The sequence below is a fragment of the Macaca mulatta genome, chromosome 4 (genome assembly GCF_049350105.2).
Source record: "Macaca mulatta isolate MMU2019108-1 chromosome 4, T2T-MMU8v2.0, whole genome shotgun sequence".
Taxonomy (NCBI): Eukaryota; Metazoa; Chordata; class Mammalia; order Primates; family Cercopithecidae; genus Macaca; species Macaca mulatta.
In genome coordinates this window covers 35,977,339-35,996,326 of record NC_133409.1, presented here as the reverse complement: position 1 = coordinate 35,996,326, position 18,988 = coordinate 35,977,339, and the positions used below count along the sequence as shown (strand labels likewise).

Here is an 18,988-nt window from a genome sequence, read left to right as displayed (position 1 = left end):
TCTATACTAATTTATCATCTATTGATAGTAAACTGAGATCTCAAATATTTTTTGAAAAAGCTGAAGATTTTTTAATGAAGAAACTTATAATTTGGTTGTTTTTGAAATGTTAATTTTTATCTCATTGAGATATTTAAATGGTATGTGCCAACCTTCTTTGGTTCCAGAGTTAAATTTTAAAGAATTTTAGGGGCCGGGCGCGGTGGCTCAAGCCTGTAATCCCAGCACTTTGGGAGGCCGAGGCGGGTGGATCACGAGGTCAGGAGATCGAGACTATCCTGGCTAACACGGTGAAACCCCGTCTCTACTAAAAATACAAAAAACTAGCTGGGCGTGGTGGCGGGCGCCTGTTGTCTCAGCTACTCGGGAGGCCGAGGCGGGAGAATGGCATGAACCCGGGAGGCGGAGCTTGCAGTGAGCCGAGATCACGCCACTGCACTCCAGCCTGGGAGACACAGCGAGACTCCGTCTCAAAAAAAAAAAAAAGAATTTTAGGGTGTCTCTTGGATTCTGCATGTTACAGGAACTTGACTCTAGCACTCTGTGATATTGCTGCTAAGGTCATTTACATACTCAGTGTGTTAAAACAGCAAAGCTCTTTCCTCTAAGCAGGGTGAAAAAGACAATAAGGTTTAGTTGAAGCCATGGATATAAAGTCAGGCGATCTATGTTTACTTTTCTTTTTACTCTTTGGGTATCTTGGGGGAGTCACTTCCTCTCTTCTATTCTCAGATTGCAAAGAGAGTGAAAATATTTACTTCCTCCATTTTTAGAATTGAGCTGGTTTTACTACAACTGATAAGTCTGTGTATGTGTTTTAAAGTTTGCAAATAAGTGTGAAAGTTCCTGCAAGACTTTGGAAGCTTGAGTGAATGTGCATTCTGAGTTAGAGTTGCTCACATTTTCCTCTGGCATCTGAAAGTTGTTCCCACGTGTTGATTTTGTCTGAGAATCGAGGGCATTGTTTCTGCCCACACAGGAATGTCAGTACCATTTTTCTTAGTTATGAATAAGGCTAACAGAATGTAGGCTCTCTTCATCAGTGTCCTGATGATAAAAGTATTTCTCAGAAAGCAGAATGTGTCAAGGTCTTTTTGCCTTTTTTTGTGTTGAGTTCCAGTCTCAGAAATCCAATTTGCTATAATTACTTTGAGTGTGTTTTACTTGCTTACTTGTTTGTTGTTGTTTCTTTTCACCCTCCAAGGTTGTGTTTCAGACCTATAGTACTGACGCTTACTAAGTTTACTAAACAGTTTCAACTATCTATATATTTGTAGAGGATCTGGAAGTTATGATACTCTATAAGATTCCATAAAATAGTGGCAGATTTATATGTGATTTTGGGAACTGGGAATAATTTAATGGGCGTGTATTATGTGCAATTTAAAATTCCAGTGACATTGGTCAAGGTGGAATGTCTTTATCCTTTTAGCTTAAAACAGGATTTAGGGTGATAATTCTATTCAAAATTTAATTTGTATTTACTAAATAGGAAAAGACTGCCGTGCCATGTAAGTGATAGAATATTTTGGTCCAGCTTGAAGAACACAAAGAGCTCACAGCAGCAGAGCCTGGCCTCATAATCAAGTCACTCCTTAGCTGGACCTCGGCCCCCCTCCCCGCTCCCCTCTCCACACTTGGTCACATATAACCTCAGGCTGTCTTTTGACCTCTCTTACCACTTGATTTTCTGAGTCTTCCGTTGTGTCAAGTTGGTTCTCTAATCAGACACATGCTGAATTGCCTGGCCTTCCTTCCAGTTTCTGACCCTACCAACTCCACATTTTACTTTCCCCATCACATGATTCCTGCCTATCTTTTCATTTCCAGTTCAAATCCAGCTCTCAGAATGTTCTTTTCTTCCTTGGAACTTGTTTGCACCATTAGTTTGGCAATTAATCATGCACTGCCTTGTGAAAGACTCTCTTGTATTGCTCTGTTGAACAACTGCTAAACTCTTGTATTGTTTGATTTTTCTTATGCTGATGTTGTTTCTTCACCTGGTTTATTATTAGTTTCTCTAGAAAAATAACTTTCTTCTCTTTCCCCACAGAGTCTTAACGGAGGACTTTGCCTAAAATACTTCTCATAGAAAGTAATTTTTGACTTATTTCCCTGTACTTTCTTGTACATTTATAAAGTTTTTATCTTTCTATCCAAGATAAATGATAGCATTTGCTTATTTGTGTTCCTAAGTCTTCTCTCCATCCCCTCTCATTAGAAACAAAGATTTGGGCATTTGTGTGTGTGTGTGTGTGTGTGTGTGTGTGTGTGTGTGTGTGTATATACATATATATATAATCCACCTACCCTCATCATTGCGACTGCTGTCCACTATTGCTCTGCTTTTCAGATGCTTGGAAACAGCAGACCAACTTGTTATAGAAATACTTCAAGGGTTTATTGTAAATGAAAACTGCTACATTTCTACAAAAGGTTGTGAAACTCTAGGCGTGAGAGCCATATAGAAGTTACTGTGGTGTGACCCCTGGCCCTTTAGGGTTCACATTCACAGCCCTGAGGGAATTGCAGGCACCTGGGAGCTCTGTTCTTTCACTTCTGTTGGAGCTGCTGTCAGACCAGGTTGCTTGCTGGCTAGGCATAGGCTGGGCTTGAAGAGACTATAATTCTTATTCTCTGCCCCTTGTTTTCTAATAATGCCTCCTCTTCTCTTGAGGAAACTAAAGAATGATAGACCATTTTATTTCTCACATTCGAGGAATTCTCCCACATGCCTTTTTCTTCTCTGTCTTCTCCACGTTTGGTTTCAAAACCAGGGGATTACTTTGTTTGTCCCTACATCACTGGTATTTTAAAAGCATTAAACTTGAAAGTAACTTGTAACTGTAAGCAGCCATCCTGACATACTTTTGAAGACACCATCCACCTCTTGCTGGATAGGCATGCTACACACTGGCAGCCACGCCAACTCCTTGGTGATTTACCACTTAGTAAGTTTTCACTCTTTTCAGAGGGTGGTAGTAGAACAGGAACTAGATCTTTAAATTATTTTTCTATTTTGGAATGAAAATTACTTCAGGGTCGAGTAGGGTTAGAAATGGTGGGAAAAATTATTTTCAGAATAAAATTTGTATTTTAAAATCAATTTGGACACATTTTTGTTACTTTAAAATATGTACTCACGCTAGTTAGAATGGCGATCATTAAAAAGTCAGGAAACAACAGATGCTGGAGAGGAGGTGGAGAAATAGGAACGCTTTTTACACTGTTGGTGGGAGCATAAATTAGTTCAACCATTGTGGAAGACAGTGTGGCGTTTCCTTAAGGATCTAGAACCAGAAATACCATTTGACCTAGCAATCCCATTACTGGGTATATACCCAAAGAATTATAAATCATTCTACATAAAGACGCATGCACATTTATGTTTACTGCAGCACTATTTACAATAGCAAAGACTTGAAACCAATCTAAATGCCCATCAATGATAGACTGGATAAAGAAAATGTGGCACATAGACACCATGGAATACTATGCAGCCATAAAAAAGGATGAGTTTGTGTCCTTTGCAGGGACATGGATGAAACTGGAAACCATCATTCTCAGCAAAACAGGAACAGAAAACCAGATACCACATGTTCTCACGCATAAGTGGGAGTTGAGCATTGAGAACACATGGGCACAGGGAGGGGAACATCACACACCAGGACCTGTCAGGGGTTGGAGGCTAGGGAAAGAATAGCATTAGGAGAAATACCTAATGTAGATGACAGGTTGATGGGTGCAGCCAACCACCATGGCACATATCTACCTATGTAACAAACCTGCACGTTCTGCACATGTATCCCAGAACTTCAAGCATAATTTTAAAAAAATATGTAAGCAGTGAAATTTTAAAAATCTTTGCCAGAGTTCATCAAATGAAGGGATATAATCTAATTGCTCTCTCATGCAAGAACATTTATCAGTATCTTTTGTTAAACCCACTGTGTTTAGAATCATTCTGTCATCGTCACTGTTTTATTTCTAGTCTTTGATTTCTCTTCTGTTGCCTTCTATTCTTCTGAACAAATTAAAGATGGTGTTACTGACATAGTTTTTGTTTTTCAGCTGTCAGGAAATTTTACCGATTATTTGCTTTCCTCTTCCTACCTCCACCTTCCCAGCTTTCAGGCATGATATGGGGGACAGGGATTTGGGAATATTGTCTCCACCCGTGAATGTTGTTTAATTTATCGCACAAAAGCTGGAGTTAGGTTCATTCTTTTCATCCATTGCTCAGCAGAAGCGCATACTCTGTGGCCAAGTGGAAAAGTGGACAGAAGTTATCATTAGTATTTATAGCACTATAACATAATATGCCAGCATTTGGAGCTTAAAGGGATTAAATGTGGTATAACATAATAAAATATAGTCTATAAAAATCCCTGGATTATTCAGAAAAATAATTTTATGATGCAAGGTAGTTAAATGATTAAAGCACTGATAAATGATCTGTCAGTTTGCTATTTAAATTTTTATTTAATTATGTTCTGCAATGGAGTTATACATTAACTCTGAACTGTGTTAGAAAAATTATGATTAGGAGTATTAGTTTATCTTTTATTTTGTTTTGACTCTTGTATTCTGGAGAGTCACCTGAAGACAAAAGCTCCATTCTGTCTAGTAATCAGACTACATCTCGTAAGTGTACTTCATTTGCAGAATATGCCATTTTAACCTGTTTTGACATTAACCCTGATTTTGTGCATCAGTCTAGTTATTTGCACGAGGGGAAACTTAATCTGAGTGTTACCACCCTCTACTTGTTGTATTCATTGACATCTCCTTCCAGATTTCTGTCAGCAACAATTTCAAGTGAATCAAATAGGACTGCTCTCATAAGCTATTCTTCTGTAGCACAGAAAGCCTGTATGAATCAAATGTCAAAATTCATTCTAGGCAAATAGTTTACAGAGAATGTGCTAGCCTACAGAAGTTTGCTGCTCATGGTTTTTGAATAAGTTTTCATGGAAATATGGTGCTTAGCAGCTTTTATGAAAGATATTTTTTAAAATTTGGTGTTTGCCTCTGGCTAGAAGTTTGATACCAGCCTCTTCATTATCTAACAGTTATAGTCAGTTCTCCATCTTTTAAAAGAGATTATAATTCTTTACAGACTTAAGCCAAGTCTTGCTGTTTAAAGTGAGTAATAGAAAAAGTTGGACAAAAATCCTGGGTTTTCATTTTTAAAAAATTAATGACAAGGTTGCTAGTCTCCCTTAGGGATGATATATAATTTTTAAGAAAAATGAGAAGTTAAGGAAGTCATATTTTTACACTATTTTACAAATTTCCTCTCAAAATAGTAGTTATTTAAATATATCCTGTGAGTTCAGAAATAATTTTTATCCCCAGACATTGATTTGGTTCCTACTTGGGCTGAGAAGATAAAAAGAAAAGTATGAGGTGTTATTTTTCCTTTTAGTTACGAATTTTACTTTCAGAGCTAAGCTTTACATATAAAACAGTAATAGCAGGTGTATATACACACACAGTTATATCCACACACATAAACATATGAGTAAAATTGATAAAGTATTTTTTATAGTAAAGTAATATAATATAGTAAAGTAATATAAAAGCACAGAAGTGCCAAGTTACTATAGACTGGAGTTGGTAGGCATGTCTTCATTGAGGAGAAACTTTTGGATTTCAAAGAATAATATATTTAGGGCTGAGTGCGCTGACACATGCCTGTAATCCCAGCACTTTGGGAGGTCGTGGCGGGCGGATCACACTTGAGGTCAGGAATTTGAGACTAGCCTGGCCAGTGTGATGAAACCTCATCTCTACTAAAAATACAAAAATTAACTGAGCATGGTGAGGGGGGCATCTGTAGTCTCAGCTACTAGGGAGGCTGAGGCACGAGAATTGCTTGAACCCATGAGATAGAGGCTACAGTGAGCCGGGATCATGCCACTGCACTACAGCCTGGGTGACAGACTGAGACTCCATCTCAAAAAAATATATATATACACACACATATATATATAAGTTAAATATATATATAAATATATATATGGAAAACTCAGCTATACTTTACCTGTTACATTTTTCATTTGAAAATTGCTTAAATAGTAGAATCTAAGCAAAAATTGGGGGTTACAAGAAAAGGTTTTAATATATCCTTGCATATCAAGGATGACATAAAAAAAAAATGTACCATAAACATTTGTTCAGGGCAAACCACCTTCCTGACTTTACAGGGCCAGTGTTGCCATTTTTGATCCGGGCTTTCTTTGGCTTGGCATTAACTAGGAATCTTCCATCTTGCAAAACCAGTGTATTTATTGGGGTTTAAATAAATTAAGCTCTTTGCTTCTGCTAAATCATATGGAGAAGTGGGTTCCCACCCATGGGAAAGAAAGCATAAAATACAAATGCACTGATCCTGCCTCCTGTCCTTTTTCAGTCTGCTTGTCCTACTTTTGCTGGTCTCAGGTTCCTTGTGTTGGGGGAAGAATCCATGTGTGCATCTGTACACAGTAACATGCACACTCTGCGTTGTCTTAGAACAAATTCTTTAGGGAGCAGAGCTAAATGTGCATGTTCATTCTACCATCTTTAATTGGAAGTCCACTTTCTACTTCTAAAAGTTGAACAATGAGCATGTTTTATCACATACTAAAATAAAGTGGACTCTTCCCCTGAATATAGCACATGTCAAAGTTACCATTAGGCTGTCTGGGTATCTTCTAAAAAGACTTTTGATTGTGGTAGCTTTAGTAGCATCTGTTTTGACATAGTTCTTTGTTTTCTTGCAGATGCTTCTCAGTAGTTTTCATTTTCTTGCTTTATTATTCCCTGCAGGTGTCTAGATAATCCATTTTATTTTGCATGTGTGTTTAATTGGGGAGTGGGTCCTAGGAGATGAAAGAGGATAGAAATGCTTTTCTCCTTAAAATATGTTATTTGGGGCCAGGCGTGTTGGCTTACACCTGTAATCCCAGCACTTTGGGAGGCTGAGGTGGGCAGGTCACGAGGTCAGGAGTTCGATACCAGCCTGGCCAACATGGAGAAACCACATCTCTACTAAAGATACAAAAAGTTAGCCAGGCGTTGTGGCGCACACCTCTAGTCCCAGTTACTCTGGAGGCTGAGGCAGGAGAATCACTTGAACCCTAGAGGCAAAGCGGCGATCACGCTATTGAACTCCAGCCTGGGCAATAGAGCGAGACTCAGTCTCAAAAAAAAAAAAAGTTATTTGGGTTTTTGGCAAATAATAGGTGCAATTCATTTGTTATTCACTTGGTTTCGGTCATTATTTATCATATATAGTTTTGTGGCTTTGTTCATTAAACATTTCTGGAGCAAGCAGTGGTGATACCATGAGGAATTTTTAGTCTCCTCTGACCCTTGGTTGGAGCCTGTGCAGTAAAGGGGAAAGGATTCGTTCCTGTGTTCCTGGTTGGATTTCACACTGATTTACTTTTCTATTTCTTGGTGCTTTTCTCCCTTAGACTTTCATGTTACTAGTTCCATAATGACATCCAGGTGTTCCTTTGTAGTATTATAATACAAAAAAAAAAAAAAGTTCTATGCTTCCTGACTACTTTTTCTTCCTCTGGAAACAAAATCCCTACTTTTTCAAATCTAGCAGATAACCTAGAGAGGATCAGCAGTTTGAGTGAATGACTTTAGTGTGTGAATTACCTGTACTGCCTTCTAAGAGATATTTGCATTTTAAAAGAAGATACCTGTTTACTCTAAAGAATCTAGTGGTCGAATTCTAGTGGTAGAATTTCACTACTGAAGCCTAGAGAAGTAAAAAAATAAAGGCAGTTTGGGGTGGGAGGAAGGTCGAGGGCTGGATTTTTGGCATCTTTGGATCAGGTGGTCACACTACCAGTAGTACAGCCTTTTTGAAAGGCACGGTTCAGGGCCATGTTCACCCAAAGCTGCTTAACTTCCCTGCTTCTGAATTCCTAGGTTCTTTCTGATGCCTCACAATTTCCTCCTTACATAGTTGTAGCATTTTTTGTGTATGTGTGTTTTAAATCAAGCGAGACCTTAAAGATTCACCCAGCCAGGTCCCCCTCCTTCCACACTCCAGTGGTGAACAAAGACCTTGTTGTCACTTTGTCTTTTATTTTACTTTGTTAGTCATCCACCAGGAACGAAAAGCTTTTACTTGGAAAAAATGTCAAATTGAATAGAAACACTGTTGCCCCAAGTAGATCAATGTTTAAAAACTGAGATATCTCAAAATGAACTGGATTTTTCCCTAGATTGCCCAGAAGTTACTTGTCATCAAATTCAAGAATCAGAAATTCAGATGGTGAAGTATAAGGCAACTACTGTTGTTAGGAAACTCATCGAGACCTCTCCTTAGTCACATATCCTATCTCCCTCTGCTTTACAACCATAATAAAGTAAGCATTTAAGTGATTAAGATTATTCTGCATTGTAACTTGTCTTCTACTTTGGTTAGTTGTTGAAAGAATAAGCACTTCTGGCTAGTAGAGGTAAGAACAGTTTGAGTGGGTCTGGCTTGTGATAAGATATAGGATCTCTAGTTGTCTTGTGTTTTTTCACCTGATGATTTCTTTCACAAAGGTAGACTCAGATATAGTTGTCATTGAAGATTGTCAGATAAATCTTATTTTATCAGGCTGTGTTAATCTTTTTTTTTTTTGAGATGGAGTCTCACTCTGTCACCCAGGCTGGAGGGCAGTGGCACAATCTCTGCTCACTGCAACCTCTGCTGTCTGGGTTCAAGCAGTTCTCCTGCCTCAGCCTCCCAAGTACCTGGGATTACAGGCGCCTGCCACTGCACCTGGCAATTTTTTGTAGTTTTCATAGAGATGGGGTTTCACCATCTTGGCCAGGCTGGTCTTGAACTCCTGACCTCGTGATCCACCCGCTTCAGCCTCCCAAAGTGCCGGGATTACAGGCATGAGCCACTGCGCCTGGCCAATCATTTTTTTAAAAAAGAATTTTAAGTGAATAATTGAGCATTTGATTTTTTATCCTGGCTTTTCTATCTGGGTCTTTGAGAGGGACAAAAGGAGCACATATACTCCATGGGATGTAGCCTGGCCAGATTGAAAACTGAAAATTGATGGATTTGGAGTATGCGGGCAGATAGTTGTATGCTGGGACAGGGATTCTCTTTGCTGACTGCCTCATGTTTAAGCTTTTAAAAATTTGTTGGTTAAGCTTTTAAAAAAATTTTAGGGTTTTTAGGGCAATGAAGTTACTCTGTATGATGCTATAATACATCATGGATACATGTCATTGTACATTTGTCCAAACCCATAGAATGCAGACACTGAGAGTGAACCCTGACATAAACTGTGGACTTAGGGTGATAACGACATGTCGGTGGAGGTTCACCAGTTGTAACAACTGTACCCACTGTGTGGGAGATGTTGCTAATTTTCCCAATGGGGGGGTTATGCATGTGTGAAAGCAGGGGATATAGGGAAAACTTCTGTACTTTATGCTCAATTTTGCTGCAAACCTAAAACTGGTATAAATAAAAAGTTACAGATGCCCAGGATCCTCTTTTGTAGATTCTAATTCAGTGGATCTGATGCTGGCTGGAGCATCTGTGTAGCCAGAGTTAAGAACTGCTTTGAGAGACCTCATGTTAAGACTGTAGGAGGTCTTATTAAGTGTATGTTTGGGTTCATTTAATTCACAGCTGTTTGCTAACTCTAATTGGTAGCTGAATTTGGTTATGATTTGTTTGGAGCAATGCCTAGGACATTATAAGGGCTTGACAAATATTAACTATAATTTTTATTGTTAAAATCCTGATTATATGTTTTTCTCAGAGTTTGACAAGCTTTCTTAAATTTCTGATGAAAATACTTAAGTTCTATGCCTTGGATAAATTCCTAGTATTCTTATATTTTATCACTATGTGGCTTAGAAGGGCCATAATGTAAACGGATGCCACTTATATATTCACAGTGACTTTGTAATTTAAATAACTTGGTTAGACTGAAAAATTAAACCCTATTTAGTACTTTTACAAGTAAGAAAAACCTCACAAGATTTTAAAATAATATATTTTATCTTGTAATTTTGAATAAGCCAATCCCTGGTGTCCAAGGACTTATCCTTTTGTTGGAGGGTCAGAAGAGAGACGTTGGCTATAATCAGTTGTGTTACAAAAATGTAGAATGTCAAAGGTGAACTTATTTCCCACTGAAATAAACTCTAAGAGTAGAAATATTTGTTTTTTGCAGTTGAGAAATTGCAAATTTAGCAGGCTAGTTACCAGCTGTTCACTTAGAGCAAGCGAAGATTTAGATAATTCTTCCTTATAAGCTAGAATACTATTCCATTAAACTTTTATTACCAAAGGAAGGCATTTATGGAATGCCTGCAGGGCTGTATTTTATGAATGACTGAGCAACTGACATATACTAGAACTGACAGAGGTGTTTGTTGTTTTGTTTAAGCAAAAAATACATTTTTTATATAAAATTTGTGGATATTTACATGTCATCAAATATGGTTTTCTTAACAAGCTTTAAGATCCATTGCTCTGGGGCTTTTTTGAGGTTTTCTGCATCTTCATTCCAGAGGTTGGCTTTGGGTTAGTTGTGGAGCTAGAACGTAGGTGTGAGGAGTGGGCATTGGTTGCTGGAATAGCCTTCTGCACACCTGTTTGGATATGTGGAGATAGAAACCCTCCAAGTGGGCACACCCTAGTCTACTAGCTCATTCTTGTGTCTTGAAAACTATTGGAAATTTCTGGGCTGCAGGAGATAAAAACTGCAACTGCCTAAGAAATAAATTTGTGTGTAGTTATGAATGAGATATTAAAAGGTTAATATTGTTTAAAAACTAGCATTTGTTTTCTTTGTTAAAAAAAAGGGGCCATATCATAGACTTCAACTTGTTGACAGTGTGATTTTTTGTGTGTGTTAATAATGTTGGTAGCAGGATTTCAGATTTTTTTGGTGCCATTTTCCACATAGCAGAAAAATGAAATACATTTTCCCATCTTGTCTGAGCTTACCAAGTTGCTTATGAGATTAATTGTATGCTCAGTTAAGAACTCCGAAATATTTCAAAACCCAGCAGACTGGGGTGGAAGAACATTCCATTGAATACTGCTCTTAGACTTGATGGGCTTGGAAACATCGTGCTCATGAAATAAGGATCTTACTTTATAACATTTAAGAAGGGCAAGTACTTCTCTCCTTGAGGAGTCAAAGTGTCTGTGTGATTTTTTTAAAGGTGAACCTCTGTGCTTCTAGCTTTACTAGGATATCCTTTTAAATTATTGCAGGTTACAGTTACTGAAGGTTATCTTTGCAGTCTGTTCTAGTCTAGTGTGTGTTTTCCTAAGTAGCAGCTTTTTAATTTTAATTTTTAGCAACTGAAACTACATTGAATGCATGGTATTTTGTGTCATTCCTGTCAACAGCACTGCAAAATTCCCCCAGTATTCTCTCATAATCCTCTGAATCCTGTGGAATGGAAAAGATGTGGCAATCCTTAATGAACTGTGAGAAGTTTTCCTTTCTCCCTCCCTTCCTTTTTTTTGGTTTAGTCTCTAAGGAAATAGTATACAAGAAAAAATTCTTTATAGTGACTTGTAAGAAACCAATATGTTTAAATAAATCTGATATCTGTCTATCTTGTTTACTTGTATACATATATACAAAGTTTTCCTGATTAATGAAAACTAAGTTTGAAAAAAATTTTTCAGTTACTAAAAAAATAAAAAAAAAGGGATGGGTGCTGTGGCTCATGCCTGTAATGCCAACACTTTGGGAGACCAAGGTGGGAGAATTGCTTGAACCCAGAGGTTTTAGAGACCAGCCTGGGTAAGATGATGAAACCCCATCTGCCTCTACCAAAAAATTTTTAAAATTAGCCAGGCATGGCGGCATGCACCTGCAGTCTCAGATACTCGGGAGGCTGAGGCAGGAAGGTCATTTGAGCCTAGAAGTTTGAGGCTGCAGTGAGCCGGGATTGTGCCACTTCACTCCAGCTTCAGCAACAGAGCAAGATCCCATCTCTTAGAAGAGAAAAAAAAAATGTAAATGTATTTGTCTTCTATATTTATGTATCTACATGCATATGTTTGTATATTATATATAATATGTATCTTTTTTAAGTATTTGGGAAAAACATTTTCAAATTTAATTCTTATTAATGATCAGGGAAACTTACTCTTAAGAATCTTCCTTTACTATATAAATGTCTCATTTACTACTGGAATTATGTTTTTAACACACACACAAAATTGACCAGGGTTTCTTTTTCCTGGGGTTTGAATGAAGTTTGGGAAAGAGATATGTTGACAGCTCCCTTAGATTGGTAAGAAAATAATTATCTGATAAATCACAGCCTTGGATAATTTGAGACACTCTCTATTCTTCCCTAAGGTTTTATAGGATTCCCATCCTCCTTCCCCAACAATGTATCAGTTGTTGTATTTGCTCTGTGCATACCTTTCTTTCCTTGGCCTTTTATATTTGCATAGTGTAGATTGGAGCTAGTGCAAAATACATAGCTTCAGGGCTGTAATGTATAGATTGCATTGTGCACTTCCCATCATCGTCTCCTCAGCACACAATAACTGCAGTGTGGAGGGCCCTACACAGACACAGTGATGGTGTTTATAAAACGCCAGTGGTGTGTGGCGTTCACTACAATCTGCCGGGTAAGCAGTTGCACAAATTCCTCTAAGTTGAGAGGCCTCCAGAAATGTCATGTTTTGGCCTCAGTGTTGAATGCCACAAATAACAGCACAGGCATGGGGGACTTTGCTCAGCCTCTCAGATTCCAGCCTCCCTTCCTTTGGCTGCATCTACAGTAGATTTCATTGCCTCTTTCTTTTTAAATGAAAGTTCCCAAAAGCTAGCATTCTAATTTTTGAATAACGTATCTTGAGCCCATCTAAATTGTCTTGTTTTTGTCTATTTTCTTTGGGTATCTATAATACAGTATGTAGGTTTTTAAAAAAACTAAAATTCTGATACCTGGAAAGTAGACCAAAGAGCTTTTTTTGTTTGTTTTTTTGAAGTTTTCAACCCATTAACTTTATATTGCTAGTGAGTGGTATAAGTAGGGTTAGGGAGAGGCAGACAGAGGAAAAACAGATAGCTAAGCTTGTTGGTATTTAATATAGAAAGTTATATTCAAAATATTTCTTTTTGAAGTATATTTGGCAAGTTTTATTAACAGTTGCATGGTTTTTATTGTTTAATAAACTTGATGTCATATTATCAGAATAGAGATTGACACAGCTTGTACTTTATGAAGATTCTACTGTGAGAACAGAAACACAGCGAAGGCATGCTTTAGATAGCAAGAAGAAATGACAGCGAAAGTGATGTCTTAGTGAAGGAATGTGCAAGACTAGGAAACCCCCTGTCCCTTCTGCATAAAGATGAGGTATGGCCTACTCTTGAGAGGAAGGGGCAGATTGGCTTTTTTGCTCATGTCATTCCTCTAGTTCCCAAAACGTATTTGGAAATGCCCCAGTTTACTAAGGAAGAGTATAAGCACAATGTAGAATTGTGAAAATGAAGTGTTGGTCTACGCTGGTCTTTTCCCAGAAACTAGTTAGCAGCGTGTGTTTGGTTTAGGTCCTTGAACATTACGGGTTGGTAGTCCATGAGCTAGATAAGGAAGATTGTGTAAGAAACCAGAAGGCCTGAATTCTAGACTCAACCCTGCCAACTTTTTGACTGGGCTTATGGCATTGAACCATTCCACCAGCAGATATCTTTTGGCCTATTAGTCAGGTAATTACTCAGTAGGAGGCATTGAAGTAAGATGTCCTCTTTCTTCAAGAACTCAATGTCTGAAAGTAATAAGTATCAAAAGGAGTACAGTGGAAGAATAAGTGCCATAGATGTGAAATAATGCTCTTGAAGGAGAATGATGCAATATTGGGAGATTGGAACAGGCTTCATAGGGAAGGATAATTTAGAGATTTATATACAAGTAGAAGTAGTTTTGACATTTGTAAATAAATCAGGGGAAAAAATTAGAATATGTCTTGATAAGTCAGTAAGTGGTTCTCTTTATCTGGGGCAATACCTCAAAATTGCTGTGACAACTAAAGAAGCAACTATGTGTACTGGTATCTTAGGTGCAAGTTATGAAGCAAAATTATGTGTATTGCTTGGTTAACAAATGTATATTTGTAGTCCTTTTATACAGTAGAATTCAAGTTATTGTTTATTTAAAAAAAAAAAAGCAATGTTAATGGGAGAAAATTACTTTCCTGGATAGAAGTGTGGAATATTAGTGTATATTAATAGCACACATAATAATTTAATTATTTTAACTGAAATTCAGAAAATCAGACTGAAAAATTAGATAAACTCTCTATAACCTTATTTTTCTTATTTGTGAAATAAGGAAGTTTGCTTAAATAATGGAAAACTTTAAAATCATATTTAAAATCAATTATTATTTTAGAGCAGCTCAAAAAGATCTTGTAATTTCAGCTGGCTTTAATGAATCCATGTAATAAGCCAAACATTTTATTGATCACTTTAAACATACTTCATTTAATTCTCTCATCACCATTATAAGGTGGGTACTTTTACAGAGAGGAAACTGAGGCACAGAGAAGTTACGTAACTTGCCGTGGTTACAGAGCTGTTAAGAGTAAGGCTGGGGGTCAAGCTCAGGACACTGTGATTATACTGCAGTACTTTTCTTCCATATTGTTAAGAATTGGTGATTCTCAAGAAAGATGGAACATACCAGAATCTGGGGGGGAAGGAAGAACTATTTTGAGGAACAATTTCAACTTACATGCCCCCGTACATTTTTATATGCTACCATTATGCATTGTACCTTGGTTCTTCACCCCCATCCCAAAGGGAATTACTATTTATGGAGTGTGTTGTGAACAATGTCAAGACAAAGTTGTGAGCCACTAACTAGATGATGTTGCTGTCTGAGCCGATCCAATCGAGTTTGATTGCACATTAGTGCTATAAATGTTGTAACTTGGAACATTCATATGTAGCATTTAATGTGTGTCACCTGATAATCTGATGCTTTTTAGAATATAAGAAGAAATGTGCTACTTATTTTGTTTGCGTTTTTGAATAAGCCTTCAAAGCACATGTTTTAGGTTTCTTAGAAGTGACTTTTCTGTGTTTTTTTGTTACAATTTTCCTTCTCAGTCCTTCTTTTTATTCCCTAGTTTATGTTTCATTCCCTCTTGTCTTGATGACTTTATTATAGCTATTTAAAAAAATGCATGTTAGAACCATTTATGTGTTGAGTATAAATAATAAATTAGTAGAATAAAATCATTGTGGATTAATAAATTTTATTAATTTTGCTAGGGATTTATTGAGCTTTCTTAATTTGAAGTTTTATAGCATTGTTTCTTTTAATATTGCCTTTCCCTTATTCTCTCTCGTCTCCATCTAGGATTCTGATGAGATATTTGTAGACCCCTCATTCTGTTCTCCATGTCTGTGAAGTTCTTTCATATTGTCCTTCCCTTTGTCTTTTTCAGCCACATTCTGGACAGTTTTTTTCAGATCTGTCTTCCAGTTCACTGGTTTTCTCTTCAGCTTTGTCATATCCTGTCCATTTGGATTGTAATTTAGTTACATATCGTTTTCATTTCTAGGTGTTTTATTTGATTATTTTCAAAAACTGCTTTTCCATAGTCACTTTTTCCTTAGTCATATTTTAAAATATTTCTTACAAACACATAAAACATATATATTTTGTGTTTTGTACCTGATAATTCTATTATGTGCAGTCTCTGAAAATCTGATTCTGATACTGTGTCTCTCAATAATGGTGTCTGGTTTCCTTGTGGTTTTGTGATTTTTAATGTATGTTTTTTGAGATTTTTGTTTATGAGAATTTCTTGCTTCTCCCAGGCAGCTGGGCACATCTAATCTTGGACCAGTTTAAACTGGATTCTCTTTTGGCATTTTTGAATCAAACAGATATGAGTACCAGTGTCTACATCTGCGTTAGAGTCAGATGGTGGTACAGGTTGAGTATCTTTTATCTGAAATGCTTGGGACCAGAAATGTTTTGTATTTCAAGTTTTTTTCAGATTTTGTAATACTCGAACACTCCAAATCAAGAAATTGGAAATCTGAAACGCTCCAATGAGCATTTTCTTTGAGCATAATGTTGGCGTTGAAAAAATTTCGGATTTTGGAGTATTTCGTATTTTTGGTTTTTGGATTTGGGATGCTCAACCTGTAATTCTTTCCTACCTCATTTCTTGAGGTGTGGTCATTAAAACAGTAATTCTGTTGTAGAATACATTAGTAAATGTATTAAAAAATAGCGGGCTCTTTTGCTAAATGGTTTTGGGAAACATCAGGTTTCCCAAGTGAAAGAAATAATGGGAAACAGGGTTTTTGCATTGCAGAACTCCTCAGGGTGTCTGTTATACAAATAGGTGTTTTGATGCTCAGTAATCATATGCAACAGGCAGATTTTTTCTTGTCCCACTCTGCTGCTCTTTTTGGGAATGAGGGATGTATATAACTCATGGGACAAGTGGGACCAGTGGAAAATAACTTTGGCAAATATACGTTGGCCTCCTGATACTCTTGGCTTCTGCTAATTGCCCTTCTCGCTGTCTTTCCTACTGTGTTTACACCACTTTATGACCCTGTGTGTGTGTGTGTGTCTTATATTTAATCTGCCTGAGGGAAGTCATGATTGTATCTGCTATTCCTTATCCCCAGAGCAAAACATTGTCATTGTGCAGAGCTCTGGTATCAGGCTATCTCGTAGGCCACTGGTCACTTTTCTTTGAGCCAGTTTGGCCAAGTACCTAATTATGTCCAAATTGGTAGATACATAATGCTTTATTTTTGGCTTCCCGTTCATTCTGTTTCTCTGCCAGTTGCATATAAATTTCCTAAGACCATGTTTGTCGTGCTCATCATTGATTCCCCGGTATCTTAATATAGGAACTGACACATATGGGTCAATATAGATTGAGTATTAGCTTGGCAAGCCCTCACAGTCATCTGAGAGTCAGACAGGGTAACCAGCAGTCATATCGCATGGCTTGTTTATTCTAGATGGCTTCCTTTTTTTCATTTTACTGTATCCTCCAGTGTCTTTTGAACAGAAATTGACTCAGTCTCTGGAAACATCCAAAGTAAAAAGTAAGCTCTATAAACATACATCCAAAGTAAAAAGTAAGTTATTTTGAATATCTGTTTTCTCTACCTCAAAAAATCATTTCCTCCTCGAAGATTCACTTCAAATATCATATTCTTGGTGAAGCTGTGATTTCTGTTAGTCACATTTACTCATTTCATTCCTGGTGTTCCAATTGCACTTTGTACATCACTCTCTCAACATGTGCTTCCTGGTGTTGTTGCATTTTTGCTTTTTCTTCCAGATTTTGAGTTCATTGAGGGTGGAGAGGCAGATGGAAGCTTAAGTAACGTGTATGTGCAGTCAGGATCTCATGAAGCATTGAGAATATCTGTTTCCTGGAGACAGAAGGAAAGAATAGTAGAGAAGCAGGCTTAGCATCCAAAAACATTTTGGTGTTTGTTAGATGTGGACTAGTGAAGGAATAGTTGACAGTAGAGTACTGCTATGGTTGGTTGAGGCGTATTCCATCTCACTGGGTTAATTTTATTGTCATGTGAGCTCTGAGGTAGTTATTATCCTCATTTTACAGACAAAGAGACTAAGTGGTTTTCTATTGTCACACTGGTTCAGTAATAGTAAATGCTTACAAAATGTTGAATGATAGAGGAACTAGGTCCGATAGAGGAACTGGTCCAGCCATCATGCTGATACCTCACGTACTGCATACCAACACCAAATTGTAGTGGTGAGCTGTGTGGGTGTTTTTTCCTCTTATTCTTGTACGGAAATTCTGTGCATGAGGGCATGTTCCTGTTTTTGAAATGGAAACCAATGAGAACGTGTGAATTATTAATAAGAATTGACTTAAAGCTAGTATTGGAATTGCAATGTGTTTTCTCCTTGAACCAAAGTGTATCGTTGTAGACATCAGTTGTCTTAAATATCCTTTTTACCCTAATTTCAAATAACATGATAACCAACTGTTATGTACTGAAACTCTTTTAGTACTCACCACACCTCCTGTAGTATCTGCTACCTGTTATCCCCATTTCACAGATGTGCAGATTAAGGTAAGCAGACATTAAGTGTCTTGCCACATAGCTTGTAGGTAGTGAAAGTGTATTTAGAACTTTGGTGTTTGACATACAGAGCCCAATCCTCTTATTCTCTACACTGTATTTGTATATACTTTTAATATATAGACAAACAAGCACATATCCATCTTAAACATGCTCAGTAATTTAATTGACTATTAAATCCTGATTGTGAACCTGTAATATGTATATGGCACATTGCTTTATTTTTAAATTTTTTATTATTTATGTATTTATTCATTGAGACAGGGTCTCACTGTCACCAAGCCTGGATTGCAGTGGCGTGAACACAGCTCACTGCAGCCTCAGCCTCCCAGGCTTAAGCAATCCTTCCACCCTAGCCTCCTGAGTAGCTGAGACTACAAGCACAAGCCACCACACCTGGCTAATGTTTGTATTTTTTGTAGAGATGAAGGTTCACCATGTTGCCCAGGCTGATCTCAAACTCCTGAGCTCAAGTAATATGCCTGCCTCAGCCTCCCAAAGTGCTGGGATTACAGGCGTGAGCTACCACGCCTGGCCTTACACTGCTTATTATGTTGAAATAATGTAATCTGTGTGGCATTCTCCTTCTTCCCTTTACAATTTGATGCAATTCTATTCTTTTCAGAAATGTTACCATAAGAGGCTTAATAACAAAAGTACCAGATTCTCCTCCTCAAGATATATATGTGGGGAACATTAATTTTCACACACTGGGTGAACTAGTACACATTTTGATAGTGAGAGGGCATTTGTTTAGAGGATGGAAAAGTCTGATGGCTTTTTCTTTTTCACTAGCAGTCCATTGGTGGCTTTTATCAGTGCATCTGGGGAGGAGGCGTGTGTCTGACCTGACCTCACAGTTGGGTTGTTCCAGG

At 37.5% G+C, this 18,988-nt stretch overlaps 1 protein-coding gene across 50 annotated transcripts in view; it reads left to right on the top strand.

The window, feature by feature from the left end:
- Positions 1-18,988, top strand: part of EPB41L2 (erythrocyte membrane protein band 4.1 like 2) — a 227,960-nt gene that overhangs the window by 119,260 nt on the left and 89,712 nt on the right. The gene's annotated exons all lie outside the window — the stretch shown is intronic.